Raw genomic sequence first — 15,911 nt, forward strand, 5'->3', positions numbered from 1 at the left:
TATATATATATCTCCAATGTAATATTACTCAACTATAAAGAAGAATGAAATAATGCCATTTGCAGCAACATGGATGGACCTAGAGGTTATCATACTAAGCGAAATAAGTCCGAAAGAGAAAGACAAATACCATATGATATCACTTATATGTGGAAACTAAAATACTACACAAGTGAACATATCTACAAAACAGAAACAGACTCACAGACATAGAGAACAGACTTGTGGTTGCTGACGGGGAGGGCAGGTGGGGGAGGGATGGATTGGAAATTTGGGATTAGCAGATGCAAAGTATTATATATAGGGTGGATAAACAACAAGGTCCTATTGTATAGCACAGGGAAACTATATTCAATATCTTGTGATAAACCATATTGGGAAAGAATATGAAAAAGAATATATATATATATATATATATGTATAACTGAATCACTTTGGTGTACAGCAAATTAACACAACAATATAAATCAACTATATGTCAATAAAATTTTTTTTAAATCCTTCAAAAAAAATTAAATAGTGGTCATAAAAATAAGCACTGAGCTCAAGAGAAGAATAAATGAACACAATGAGAACAACAACAAAGAAGTAGAAAATACAAGAAAGTACCAAATAGAAGTCACAGAGCTGAAGAAGTAACTGAACTGAAACATACAATAGAGGAGTTCAATAGCAGATCAGATGAAGTGGAAGAAGTGATGAGAGAACTTGAAGACAGTTTAGTGGATCTCACCCAATCAGAGCAGCAAAAAGAAAAAAGAATGTAAAAAAAAAAAAAAAGCTTAAGGGACTTATGGGACAACATCAAGTGGGCTAACATTCGCATTCGTTGGGTCCCAGTGGGAGAAGAGAGAGAGAAAGGGGCAGAAAAGTTTTTGAAGAAATAATTACTTAAAACTACCTTAACTTGGGGAAGGAAACAGACATCCAGATCTAGGAATCCCAGCGAATTCCAAATGAGATAAACCCAAGGAGACCCACACAAAAACACATTATAATTAAAATGTCAAAAGTTGAAGACAAAGAGAAAAATCTTAAAATTATCAAGAGAAAAGCAACTTGTTATGTAAAAGGAAACACTCATAAGACCATCAGCAGATTTTTCAGCAGAAACTGCAAACCAGAAAGGACTGGCACCATATATTTACAGTGCTGAAAGAAAAAATCTTCCAAGCAAGAATGTTCTACCTGGCAAAGTTGTTATTTAGAATTGAAGGAAGGATAGTTTTCCAGACAAGCAGATGCTAAAGGAGTTCATCATTACTAAACCTGCCTTACGAGAAATATTAAAGAGACTTCTTTAAGCTGAAAAGAAAGGGTGCTAATTATTAACAAAATATTTGAAAGAAACAAAATCTCACTGGAAAGGTAAATATATAGTAAAGGTAGTGGGTTAATCACTTATAAGGGTAGTATGAATGTTAAAAGACAAAAGTAGTAAAAATAACTAGAACTACACTAAGGGACACACAGGACAAAAATATGTAAAATGTGACATCAAAAACATAAAATGTGGGGGTGGGGGAATAAAAATGTAGAGCTTTAGACTATCATAAAACTTAAATTGTTATCAACTTAAAATAGACTGTTGTAAGTTTTTATATGTAAGCCTTATGGTAACCACAAAACAAAAACTTATAGTAGATACACACAAGATAAAGGAAAGGATCAAAGCAAGCCACTAAAAAAGTCACTAAACTACAAAAAGAGAGCAGAGAAGAAGAAAGGAACGTAGAAGAACAAAACAGCCAGAATGATTAACAAAATGGCAATAAATACATACCTATCAATAATTATTTTACATGTAAATGGACTAAATGCTCCAATCAAAAGACATGGAGTGGCTGAATGGATAAAAAGATAAGACCTACTTATATGCTGTCTAAGAGTGACCCTTTATAAGTCAGGACACACACAGACTGGAAATTAAGGAATGGAAAAAGGTATTCCATGCAAATGGAAACCAAAAGTAAGCAGAATTAGCTATAATTGTATCAGATAAAATATATTTTAAGTTAAAGACTGTAATAAGAGACAATGATAAAGGGGTCAATCCAACAAGACTATTTAAACATTTGTAAATATTTATATACATAACATAGGCACATCTGAATATATAAAGCAAAAATTAACAGACCCCAAAGGGAGAGATAGTAATATAATAATAGGAAAATTTAATACCCCACCCTTATCAATGAATAGATCATTCAAACAGAGAATCAGTAAGGAAACATCAAGATTACATGGCACATTATACCAGATGTACTTAACAGATATATACAGAACTTCTCATCTAAAAGAAACAGAATAAACATTTTTCTCAAGTGCACATGGAACATTCTCCAGAATGGGTCATATGTCAGACCACAGAATAAGTCTTAAAATTTAAGAAGATTGGTATCATATCAAGCATCTTTTTTGACTACAATGGTATGAAAGTAGAAATCAATGCCAAGAAGAAAACTGGAAAATTCACAAATATATGGGGATTAAACAATATGCTACCTAACAACCAATGGGTCATAGAAGAAAAGAGAACTCTAAACATACCTCGACAAAAAATGAAAATGGAAATAAACATATCAATACTCACAGGATGCAGCAAAAGCAGTTCTAAGAGGTATGTTCAAAACATAAATGCATATAGATAGATAGATAGATAGAAAAAAAAACAACAAGAAAATTCTCAAACAACATAACATTACACCTCATGGAACTAGAAAAGAAGAATAAATGAAGCCCGAAGTTAGTAGAAGGAAGGAAACAGCAAAGATCATAGCAGAAATAAATGAAATAAAGACTAAAATAACAATAGAAAAATCAATGAAACTAAGAGCTTGTTCTTTCAAAAGATAAACAAAATTGACAAACCTTCAGCTAGACTCAGCAGACTAAAAGGGAGGAGTCAAAGAAATACAACTGGAAACAAGAGACATTACAACTGATAGCCACAGAAATACAAAGAATCATGAGACTACTATGAACAATTACATGTCAACATATTTAACAACCTAAAAGAATAAATGCCTAGACACATACAAAGCTCCAGGGCTGAATCATAAAGAAATATAAAATCTGAACAAACTTATTGTGAGGAGATTAAATCAATAATCAAAACCTCCCAACAAACCAAAGTCCAGGACCAGATATCTCACTGGTGAATTTTACAAAACATTCAAGGAAGAATTAATACTAATCCTTCTCAAACTGTTCCAATACATAGAAGCAGAAGAAATACTTCTGCACTCTTTACAAGACTAGCATTACCCCAATACCAAAACCATACAAGGATGCCATGAGAAAAGAAAATGATAGGCCAATATCCCTAATGAACAAAGATGCAAAAATTATCAACAAAATATTAGCAAATCAACAGTATATTATGTTAGCAAGCAGTATAAAATATTAGCAAATTCAATGGTACATTAAAAGGATCGTACATCATGATCAAATAGGATTTATTCTAGGGATTTTACCAAACCTAACTTGGGCCCACTTGCCTGACACACAGCAAAGCCAATCTACTGACAATGGGCTGTGGTGAAGGAATGTACAGAGTTTACTGTAGGGCACAAAGCAAAGAGAATGGGCAGCTCATGCTCAAAAGACCCAAACTCCCCAATGACTTTCAGGGAAGGGTTTTTTAAGACAGTGTGAGGAAGAGGGTCATGGTGTGCATGATCAGCTTGTGAGCAGTTCTCTGATTGGTTGATGGTGAGGTAACAGAGTAATGTTTCAGGAATTTCAATCATCAACCTGGTTTCAACCAGTTTGGGGGTCTATGTGCTTGTGGTCAGCAGTTTTCATCTGGTGGGAGTCTGGTTTCTGTAAAAACAACTTAGGAATGTGTGTCAGACATTACTTTCTGTGTCCTTCAGGGAGAAGCTAAAAGTCCTGTGACTCTGCTATATGGCTGATCTATTGTTTAAGTTTTTACCAGTTCTCTTGCCTGAATGCTGTTCTTTGTCTCTGCCTGTTCTCACTCCTCTGATCATTAATCCTTGAGTCAGACTTTGCAACTCAGGGAAATTTCAGGAGACTGAAATGTTTCTTTAAGTGAGAGATGGGGAGCATGTAGGGGGTCTCTTACCGAGAAAGGCCCAACTGGGCATTGCTTAGTTTCAATCCCCCTTTTCTTTGTTACTCTTCAATCAAGGGGTGGGGTAAGACAGGGAATGACGTTTTATTTTTATTTTTTAATAAATTTATTTATTTTATTTATCTTTGGCTGCGTTGGGTCTTTGTTGCTGCACACGGGCTTTCTCTAGTTGTGGTGAGCGGGGGCTACTCTTTGTTGCAGTGCACAGGCTTCTCACTGCAGTGGCTTCTCTTGTTGAGGAGCATGGGCTCTATGTGCGTGGGCTTCAGTAGTTGTGGCATGCGGGCTCAGTAGTTGTGGCTCACGGGCTCTAGAGTGCAGGCTCAGTAGCTGTGGTGCACAGGCTTAGTTGCTCTGCAGCATATGGGATCTTCCTGGATCAGGGTTCGAACCCATGTCCCCTGAATTGGCAGGCGGATTCTTAACCACTGCGCCATCAGGGAAGGCCGGGAATGACGTTTTAGATAGAGAGGTTAATCATAAACTTGGCAGGGGAACTCAGTTTCAGGGATGCAAGGATGGTTAAACAGCAAATCACTCAGTGTGATATACCACATTAACAAAATTATGCATAGATATCATATGATCATCTCAAATGCAGAAAAGCTTTTGAAAAAATTCAACACCCATTTATGATTTTAAAAAAAACCCAACAAAGTGTGTAGAGAGGGAATGGACCTCAACCTAATAAAGTCCATAAATGACAAACCCATAGCTAAACCCCTTTCATTCATACTTAGTGAAATGCTGAAAGCTTTTCCTCTAAGATCAGGAACAAGATGCTCACTCTTTCCACTTTGATTCAACAGAGTATTGGAAGTCCTAGTCTCAGCAATCAGACATGGAAAAAAAAAAGAAAACCAAATTGGAAAGGATGAAAATTGTCACTATTTTCAGATGACATGATATTATATATAGAAAATCCTAACAACTCCACCAGAAATCTGTTAGAACTTATAAACGAGTTCAGTAACATTACAGGATAAAATATCAATATTCAAAATGTGTTGTGTTTCTGTTCACTAATAATGAAATATCAGGAAAAGAAATTAAGAAAACAGTCCTGTTTAGAATTGCATCAAAAAGAATAAAATACCTAGGACTAAATTTAACCAAAGAGGTGAAAGATCTGTACACTGAAATCTATAAGATATGGTAATGTCTTAAAGAAATTGGAGAAGACACAAATAAATGGAGAGATGTTCTGTGCTCATGGATTGGAATAATTAATATTGTTCAAATGTCCAAACTTCCCAAAGCAATCTACATTTTAAATGATATTCCTATCAAAATTCCACTTGCATTGTTCACATAAATAGAACAAACAATTGTAAAATTTGTGTGGAACCATAAAAGACTCCAAACAACCAAAGCAATCCTAGAAGAATAAAGCTAGAGGCATCACATTTCCTGATTTCAAACTATATTACAAAGCCATAGTAATAGAAACAGTATGGTATAGGCAAAAAAACACATATAGATCAATGGAACAGTATAAAGAGTCCAGAAATAAACCCATGCATATATGGCCAATTAATTTACAACAAAGTATCCAAGTTTATAAAAGGGAGAAAGAACAATCTCTTTAATAAATGGTGCTGGGAAAACTGGACAGCCACATGCAAAGAATGAAACTGGAATACTATCTTACACCATACACAAAAATTAGCTTAAAATGGATTAAAGACTTGAGGGTAAGACCTGAAACAATAAAATTCTTAGAAGAAAACATAGGCAGTAAGCTCCTTGACATCAGTCTTGGTGATGATTTTTTTGATTTGACACAAAAAGCAAAGGCAACAAAAATAAACAAATGGGACTATATCAAACCAAAAGCCTTCTGCACAGAAAAGGAAACCATCAACAAAATGAAAAGGGAACATACTCAAAGGCAAATCATATATCTGATAGGGGGTTAGTATAGAAAATATATAAAGAATCATACAACTCAACAGGATAAAAATAATAAACAATTTGATTTTAAAAGTGGGCAGAGGATCTGAAATACGTTTTTCCAAAGACGTAAAGAAGGCCAATAGGTACATGAAAAACATCACTAACCATCAGGGAAATGCAAATCAAAACCACAGTGAGATATCACCTTGCACCTGTTAGAATGTCTATTATCAGAAAACCAAGAAATAACAAGTGTTGTCAAGGATGTGGAGGAAAGGGAACTCTTGTGCGATGTTATTGGGAATGCAAATTGGTGCAACTAGTATGGAAAATCATTATGGAGGGTTCTCAAAAAATTAAAAACAGAACTACCATATGATCCATTCATTCCATTTCTGGTTATTTATCCACAGGAAATGAAAACACTAACTTGGAAAGATATTCAATATATGCCTCTATGTCCATTGTAGTATTATTTCTAATAGTCAAGATATGGAAGCAACCTAAGTGTCTCATCAATTCAATGGCTTATCGATGAATTGATAAAGAAAATATGGTGTATATACACAATGAAATACTATTGCACCATAAAATAATGAAATGTTGACATTTATGACCTTGAGGGCATTATGATAAGTGAAATAAGTCAGAGAAAGACAAATGCCATATGATTTCACTTATGTGTGGAATCAATTAAAAAAAATAAACTCATATATACAGAGAACAAAGTAGTGGTTGCCAGAGTTGGGGTATGGGGGAGTGTGAAATTGGTGGAGGGCGTCAAAAGGTACAAACTTTGTTATAAAATAAGTAAGTCATGGGAATGTAATGTACAGCATGGTGACTACAGTTAGAAATACTGTATTGCATATTTTAAGTTGCTTAGAGAGTAGATCTTAAAAGTTCTCATCAAAAGAAAAACATTTAAACTATATTTGGTGATGGATATTAACTAGACTTATTCTTGTGGTCATTTCACAATGTATAGAAATATCAAATCATATACTGAATGAAACTAATATAATGTTACATGTCAATTATATCTCAAAAAAATCTCTCTCCACTCTATGTGAATTTAAATGGGATTTCATTTTTTTTGTTGTTTAATAACCCCAAATAACCTAAAACATTGGAAGTTGGTAAGCATTTTTGAAACATTCTGAAGCCAATTGACTATTCCAATTTCTATACATCATTAGAGAGGTTTGTATATAAGTTTGGTAATTACCACAGAACTTGTTCTCTGTTTTAAACTCACATTTTAAAAACTTTTTATTATGGAAAAATTTAAACATACACAAAAATATAGAGGTTAGCATAATTTTAACATATATAGCATATAGAGATTATTATATTATACTTAATAAATCCTTATATACCCATCACCCAGCTTCAGTAGTACCAACTCATGACCAATCTTGTTTCATTGACTCTACTATCCATTTTATCCCCTCCTTTATTATTTTGAAACTATCCCAGACATATTTCATTTGTAAACATTTCAATGCATATGTAAAAATGATAAAACTCTTAAATTTTAAAAATATAAACACCATGTCCACATTTAAGGCATTTAGGCAAGAAAGTGAAATAAAAGACATACACATCAGAAAGGAAGAAACAAACTATCTCTATTTGTATATGACATGACCTTCTAAATAGAAAGCTCTAAGGAATCCATTAAAAAGAAAACTATTAAAACTACCAACTGATTGTAATTTTGTATGAAATTTCACCTGGAAATTCAAGAGAACCAGAATAGTCAAAACGTTTTGAAAAAGAACAAGAAGACTTGTTGGAAGACTCACAGTTCCTGACTTCTAAAGTTACTACAAAGCTGCAGTAATTGAGACAGTGTCAGATAGGCATAAGGATAAGAAAATAGATTAGTGGAATAGAAGAGTCCAAAAATTAAAACCTCATTGATTTTTCACAATTACTTCAAGAAAATTCCATGGAAAAAGAATAGTATTTTCAACAAATAGTGCTGGGACAATGAGGTATCCACATGAAAAAGAATGAAGGTGGCCTCCTACCTCAGACCATATCCAAAAGTTAGCTCAACATGGATAGAAGAACTAAGTATAAGAGCTAAAACTATAAAACTCATAGAAAAGAATCATATGGAAAAATCTTCATGATCTTGTATTAGGCAATAGTTTAGATATGACACCAAAAGCACAAGGAACAGAAGAAAAAAGATAAATTGGACATCATCAAAATTAAAAACTATAGTGCTTCTAAGGACACCATCAAGAAAGTGAAAAGGCAATCCACAGAATGGGAGAAAATTTTTGAAAATTACGTATCTTATAAGGGACCTGTGTCTAGAATATATGAAGAACTATTATAATTCAGTAATAAAAAGACAAACCAAATAAAAATATTAGTTATTTTCCCATTATTTTGCTTTTCAACTTCACGGACTCCAATTATACAGATGCTGGATTTTTTTTTTCTGTCTGCTTTCCACTTCAATCATTTTTTCTCTGGTTCTTTATTTATTTCACTTATATTTTCTTGGTTGTTTTTCTGTCTTTCTTCAATACCTTTTATTCAATTTTTATTTAAATGTAATCTCCCATCATTATCTTTTCATTTAGTCTTCATTTCCTTTATAATCATCTGTTTCATTCCTAGTTCAGTCAACTCTTATTTCTACTTGTGGTTCATTTCTGTTCCTAGTTTGTGAATTTATAATTCAAGATTTTTCTTTCTCATCATCAAATACTTGTTTGAGGATATTTAATGCAGTTTAGGATGTTAGTTTTCAGTTTTCTTCTGCTTTGTGTTTGGTTTTTTGAAGGCAGTTTTATTACTTGAAATGCTTTTAATTTCATTTTCTATTCTCTTATAGTAGCTTTGTATAGATAAAGACTGCTTATATTTATGAATTTCATGGATAGGTTGGCAGTCTGGATTAGTTTAAAAGATCTCTAGTTAAAGTTTACTTTTTTATCTCATTGTAGCAGTGTGCAGTTTCTTTAATTGATGGATTCTTATTGGGGGTGTTGTAATTACTTTGAGGTTTTTTTTTATTAGCTTGTAATATCCTAAATTTCTCCCCCTTGCTTCTCTTTCCCTTCACCACTCACTTTCCAAAGAGTCTTCTTCCTTTCCTTTATCTTCTTCGCTCCAAAAAATGATGCCTTTCTGAGGCTCCCACCTCAGCTCTCACACACTTTTAAGTCTCTTCCTCATAATCAGAGCTCTGATCTTCCAGGAGTCTTTTTGCAGTATTTTTTGCACTTAGAGTGTACTTTCTCTTTCTGTGGGTGATTTAAATTCAATCTTAAACTTCTGTTCATATCTTTTCTGTTTTCTGCAGTTTTTCAGAAGCTCTTTTACTCTCCACAAAGGATTATGACAGGGGCTTGAATGAGAGCTGTGCTAAAAATTGTTGTTTATTCTTTTACTTACAGGTTTCTTTTTTTTTTGCCCTTGAAAAATGCTTTATTCAGTATTTTGTGCTGTGAAGAGGGGAAATCAATTAAGAACAGCTTCAGAAACAGATTTCACATGCTAATAATCACTTTAAATGTTATTATTATTATTTTTTTAATTTATAGCTTTATTCTTTGGGGATTTTTTTTATTAGTTTCTGCTTTATAACAAAGTGAATCAGTCATACATATACATCTGTTCCCACATCCCTTCCCTCTTGCGTCTCCCTCCCTCCCACCCTCCCTATCCCACCCCTCCAGGTGGTCACAAAGCACCGAGCTGATCTCCCTGTGCTATGCGGCTGCTTTCCACTATCTATCTACCTTACATTTGGTACTGTATATATGTCCATGCCTCTCTCTCGCTTTGTCACAGCTTACCCTTCCCCCTCCCCATATCCTCAAGTCCATTCTCAAGTAGGTCTGTGTCTTTATTCCTGTTTTACCCCTAGGTTCTTCATGACATTTTTTTTCTTAAATTCCATATATATGTGTTAGTATACGGTATTTGTCTTTCTCTTTCTGACTTACTTCACTCTGTATGACAGACTCTAGGTCTATCCACCTCATTACAAATAGCTCAGTTTCGTTTCTTTTTATGGCTGAGTAATATTCCATTGTATATATGTGCCACATCTTCTTTATCCATGCATCCGATGATGGACACTTAGGTTATTTCCATCTCTGGGCTATTGTGAATAGAGCTGCAATGAAAATTTTGGTACATGTCTCTTTTTGAATTATGGTTTTCTCAGGGTATATGCCTAGTAGTGGGACTGCTGGGTCATATGGTAGTTCTATTTTTAGTTTTTTAAGGAACCTCCATACTGTTCTCCATTGTGGCTGTACCAATTCACATTCCCACCAGCAGTGCAAGAGTGTTCCCTTTTCTCCATGCCCTCTCCAGCATTTATTGTTTCTAAATTTTTTGATGATAGCCATTCTGACTGGTGTGAGATGATATCTCATTGTAGTTTTGATTTGCATTTCTCTAATGATTAATGATGTCGAGCATTCTTTCATGTGTTTGTTGGCAGTCTGTATATCTTCTTTGGAGAAATGCCTATTTAAGTCTTCTGCCCATTTTTGGATTGGGTTGTTTGGTTTTTTTGCTATTGAGCTGCATGAACTGCTTATAAATTTTGGAGATTAATCCTTTGTCAGTTGCTTCATTGGCAAATATTTTCTCCCATTCTGAGGGTTGTCTTTTGGTCTTGTTTATGGTTTCCTTTGCTGTGCAAAAGCTTTGAAGTTTCATTAGGTCCCATTTGTTTATCTTTGTTTTTATTTCCATTTCTCTAGGAGGTGGGTCCAAAAGGATCTTGCTGTGATTTATGTCATAGAGTGTTCTGCCTATGTTTTCTTCTAAGAGTTTAATAGTTTTTGGCCTTACATTTAGGTCTTTAATCCATTTTGAGCTTATTTTTGTGTATGGTGTTAGGGACTGATCTAATCTCATACTTTTACATGTCCCTGTCCAGTTTTCCCAGCACCACTTATTGAAGAGGCTGTCCTTTCTCCACTGCACATTCCTGCCTCCTTTATCAAAGATAAGTTGACCATATGTGCGTGGGTTTATCTCTGGGCTTTCTATCCTGTTCCATTGATCTATCTTTCTGTTTTTGTGCCAGTACCACGCTGTCTTGATTACTGTAGCTTTGTAGTATAGTCTGAAGTCAGGGAACCTGATTCCTCCAGCTCCGTTTTTCGTTCTCAAGATTGCTTTGGCTATTCGGGGTCTTTACTTACAGGTTTCTTGAAGTTTGTATTGTACTTTGCCTTCTAGGTATGCTGCAATGTAGAATTTTCTTGGTTTTATTTGTTGATCTGTGTACTTTTTTGGGAAACGTGTGGAGAGTTGAACTTATTTGGACACTTTTACCTGGGCTAACCATAATTCACCTACCACTCATGTTTTGACACATTGTCAGAGTATAGTCATTAGCAACTATATTCATTTTTAATAGCCACCATGTAGACATGTTTCTACAGAATAATTCCTATTTAATACTTAATATCAGTCCTTATGTTAATGTCTCTGCAGTCATTTTGGTGGTCTGAACCTCTCTTTTTCTAGTAGTATCCTCAGGGAAGGCTCATAAGAGCAATATTTCTTGAGTCCTAAGACCTTATCTGTGAACTTTTATCTAAATGTTGGTGTATCTGGATATAAAAATTATTGGCTAATATTTTTATATCTTTTTACAGATGTTACTTTGTTGTCTCTGACATAAAGTGTTACACCTGAAAAGTCTGCTGGAAATCTGATATTCTTTCCCTTGTAAATAAATTGTTCTTTTTGTCAGGATCCCCAAAGGGTTTCTTATCAGGTTCAATGCTTTTATTAATATAGGTCCTGGGTTGGTCTTTTAAAAAATCATTCTTAATTGTTTTTCCTAGGTATGAGTTGTACCCTTTCAATACATTGTTTCAAGTTATTTTTTTCACATATTATTCTTGAGTTATTGTTAATGTTATTGTTCTGTCTCAATCACTTATGTTTTCTTCTTCACAGCTGTGTATATATTGGATTTTCTTTGCCTATTTTTAATATTTGTCACTTATTCTTGAGTCACTTTTCATCTCTTTTTTTAAATGTTCTATTTATCTCAAAACCTTATTTATTAGGCTTATTCACAATTTTGCTTCTAATTTAGTTCATTTCTAAATTGACATTTTCTTTATTTCTACTTCTTTTCCTGAGCTCTAGCTTATGAGTTTTAAATTTATGAGTTTTAAATTCTGATTTATATTTTTCTTTCATAATTTCTATCACTTTCTTATTTATTTTGCCTCATTTTGAAATAGTTGGTATATCAGTCATAACTCTCCAGAGAAAAGGAACCAATAGAATTTATATATGTTTATATTAAGAGATTTATTTTAAGAAATTGGTTCATGTGATTGTGGGTCTGGCAAGTCTGATAGGTCAGGCCGAGCCTGGAAACTCAGTGAAGAATTAATGCTGTAGTCTTGAAACAGAATTTCTTCTCCAGGAAACCTTAGCTTTTGCTCTGAAGGCTTCCAACTGATTGAAAGGGACTCCACCACATTATCAAAGGTGTTCTGTTTTATTTAAAGTCAACTGATTGTAGATATAAAACACATCTATAAAATACCTTCATAGAAAAACCTATATTAGCATTTGTTTAAATTACTGGGTACTATAATCTAGCCAAATTGATGTATAAAACTAACCCTCATATTACATTACAGCTTTAATTTATTTATTGAGGGGAATTCCCTGGTGGTCCAGTGCTTAGGACTCTGCATTTCCACTGCAGGGGGCATGGGTTCAATCCCTGGTCAGGAAACTAAGATCCCACAAGCTGTGTGGCATGACCAAAATATATATATTTATGTGTGTGTATGTGTGTGTGTATGTATGTGTGTGTGTGTGTGTGTGTGTATATATATATATATATATATATATATATATATGGAGTATGGTCTTACAGAGATGTTATTCTGTTTCTTACTCTCTTCTTTTATAATAACTGTGTGTGATTTTACTGTGATCCTCTTTCTATTGCTCATTTTTTTTAAAGCATGAAATTAATTTTCCTGCTCTTTAAGGAGGGAGTAGTGGGTCAAAATAACTTTTCTAACCTTTAGAGTTACCTCTTACGTTGTTTTGTAGAGTGTCCAAAAATAAGGTCAATACTTTCTGAGATTTCCAGATTCTGTTTCCCTCCCTCATTTATCTGTAGTTTCTCTTTCCTTTGTTCTTATTGTCCCTTTCCAGCTCAATTGGTATTCTTTTTCCTGTATCTTTCTTCATTATGGATCTTTGTCCTGGAAGGTGTCTTTGGCTCATTGATTTTGTTTTTTTGTTTTTTTTTTAACTTTTTATTCTATATTGGAGTATAGCTGGTAACCAATGTTGTGATAGTTTCACATGCACAGCAAAGTGACTCAGCCATACATATACATGTATACATTCTGTTAGGTGAGCCGATGCAGGTTGTGAAAGAATTCACAGAAGTACTAACGAGGGAAGAAAGAAAGTTTTTATTCACTTTCCAGGGGAGGAAAGGGGCTAGACGCATAGAGTGGCATCAGCACTGAAGGTGGGGGTTTGCATCTTTTATTGGGCTTCAAAGGGCAAGGTGCAGGAAAGAGGAGTGGGTTCATAACTACTTTGGTCCACAGTTGTATCTGAGCTGGCTGTGCTTCTATAGGATGTGGTTTTTCTGAGAATCTGTAACTTTTTGTCTTCAGTAATTTTCCTGTCCTTGGATGTCTGAAGGAGACTTGCTAGTGGCCCTTGACACTACTACTCTATTTTGAACAATGTTAGGTGGGTTTACACATTCTCCCCCAAACTCCCCTCCCATCCAGGCTTCCACATAACATTGAGCAGAGTTCCCTGTCCTTGTTGGTTATTTTAAACATAGCACTGTGTACATGTCAATCCCAAACTCCCTAACTAACCCTTCCCCTCATTCCCCCACCCCTGGTAACCATGAGTTCATTCTCTAAGTCTGTGAGTTTGTTTCTGTTTTGTAAATAAGTTCATTTGTATCATTTCTTTTTAGATTCTGCATATAAGTGATATCATATGATGTTTCTCTTTCTCTGTCTGAGTTACTTTACTCAGTATGACAATCTCTAGGTCCATCCATGTTGCTGCAAATGACATTATTTCATTCTTTTTAATGACTGAGTAATATTCCATTGTATATATGTACCACATCTTTATCCATTCCTCTGCCGATGGACATTTAGGTTGCTTCCATGTTTTGGCTATTGTAAATACTGCTGCTATGAATATTGGGGTGCATGTATCCTTTTGCACCATGTTTTTCTCTAGATATATGCCCAGGATAGGTCCCAGTTCCTCCTGCCCTTTCAGACGTTATCAGAGACCTCTTGCACTTACTTAGAAATTGAAAAGTGTAAAAATCCCTCTGGTTAGAGTTGCTATTCTCAAATTGTCCTGCCATAGTTGCCACTGAATACCTATCACTGACTGAGGTGTTTTCTTCTAAGTCCTATCATACTTGCTTTCTTGCTGATATCACATGAGTCTGGTAGTTTTAACTGGTTTGTCTCAACCCAATTTTATTTTGGGATTTTGAGGGATACCTTGTCACTGAGTTTTATTTGTTGATGTTGTCCAGTGTTTTTTGGTGCTATACTAATTGTTCTTTCCGTGTTTATAAGGAAATTTGAGTAGATTAAAATATTACATCACCACTAATTTGTCCCAATTTGCTTCCTTTTGTAAATTCCAATTTTTCTTCTTTCTTGTATCCTTCTTTTTACTTTTTTGGGTTTTCTCTGTGGTTATTTTATTAGCATCTTGTACTGAAAACTGAGTTTATTCACTTTCAAACTACCTTATTTCTTTTATATATATTTAAGGCTATAAATTTCCTTTAGAGCCTGTTTATATGCTACAGATTTTGGTAACATCAAGTGCTTTTATTGTTTATTCATAAATATTGTGTAATTTTCATTGTGATTTCTGCTTTACTCCATGAATCATTCAGAAGTAGTTTTTTTTTAAGATTACAAATATCCTAAAATTTTTTCTGATTAACTTTTTGAGAAATTCTAATTATTTTATTTCATTAATATCAAAGGCACAGTATGTGTGATAATAATAATTTGAGATTGGCTAACACTTCCCTTGTAAATGTGGTCAATTTTGGTAAATGTTCTATGTGAGATTGAAAAGAATATATTTTGTATTGGTTAATTTTAGAAATACACACACACACAGAGTTGACCCTTGAGCAACATAGGTTTGAGCTGAACTGTTCCACTTTTACAAAGATTTTTTTCAATAGTAAATACTAAAGTACTACACAATCCAAGGTTGACTGAACCTGGCGATGTGGAACCACTGATACTGGAGAACTGCATATATAAAAGGCTAACTATAAACTATAGGCAGATTTTCCACTGTGTGGAGTGTCAATGCCCCTAACCCCTGAGTTGTTCAAGGCTCAACTGTAACTACCTTTTCTTCAGGTTTAATCTATGGCTTGAAAAAAATGTGTTAAAGCCTACCACTATATTTGTGACTTTTAAAATATCTTCTAGTAATTCTATCAAATTTTGCTTTATATACTACAAGGTTGTGTCATAGCTTCTGGTGAACTTTTCTCTTTTATCTTCTTATATACTGTCATTAATCCTATAACATCATATCTATGAGATAGCTGGTATTATAATCACCATTCAAGTAAAACCAATGAAACTATATATATATATATATATATACATACCTAAAAATGTATACATATGTATGTATACATATGTATGTACATAATTTTACGTAACAATATTAGGAGGTGAAATTGGGCTCCAACTCTGGCTGAAGAGGATGATCAGTGTTGAGACTAAGACTGATAATGTTAGGAACTGTATGAGCATACTTCCAGGAGGAAAGAGCTTATAAATGAAAGAATGTGGAAGCAGGAAAAAAAGTAGAAATAAGGAAAATGCGACTGAAGAAATTTATG

The 15,911-nt window shown here is 34.1% G+C and overlaps 1 protein-coding gene across 1 annotated transcript in view; it reads left to right on the top strand.

Annotated features, from left to right (window-relative positions):
* CATSPERE (catsper channel auxiliary subunit epsilon) overlaps positions 1-15,911 on the top strand; it is a gene marked incomplete at its 3' end in the record, with an annotated part of 259,766 nt that overhangs the window by 22,335 nt on the left and 221,520 nt on the right. The window lies entirely within an intron of this gene.

The sequence above is a fragment of the Mesoplodon bidens genome (assembly GCF_964165515.1).
Source record: "Mesoplodon bidens genome assembly, chromosome: 2".
Lineage (NCBI taxonomy): Eukaryota > Metazoa > Chordata > Mammalia > Artiodactyla > Ziphiidae > Mesoplodon > Mesoplodon bidens.